This window comes from Cephus cinctus, unplaced genomic scaffold (assembly GCF_000341935.2).
Source record: "Cephus cinctus unplaced genomic scaffold, Ccin1 Ccin1_scaffold0042, whole genome shotgun sequence".
Taxonomy (NCBI): domain Eukaryota; kingdom Metazoa; phylum Arthropoda; class Insecta; order Hymenoptera; family Cephidae; genus Cephus; species Cephus cinctus.
In genome coordinates this window covers 8,313-8,551 of record NW_014332788.1, presented here as the reverse complement: position 1 = coordinate 8,551, position 239 = coordinate 8,313, and positions in this window count along the sequence as shown.

The following is a 239-nucleotide window of genomic DNA, read 5'->3' as shown; positions in this document are numbered from 1 at the left end:
CAAAAACAGGCTCATTGGCAATCTCCCTACTCATCTCTGGCTCCAGATTATCACGCGTAGTATTACTATATATACACGACCAATCAAAAACGTGGAACTGCTTCGTGGGCCCTCCGCTAAGGTGGCGCGCCGAAACCAAAGAAAAATTGCCTTCAACAAAAACAGGCTCATTGGCAATCTCCCTACTCATCTCTGGCTCCAGATTATCACGCGTAGTATTACTATATATACACGACCAA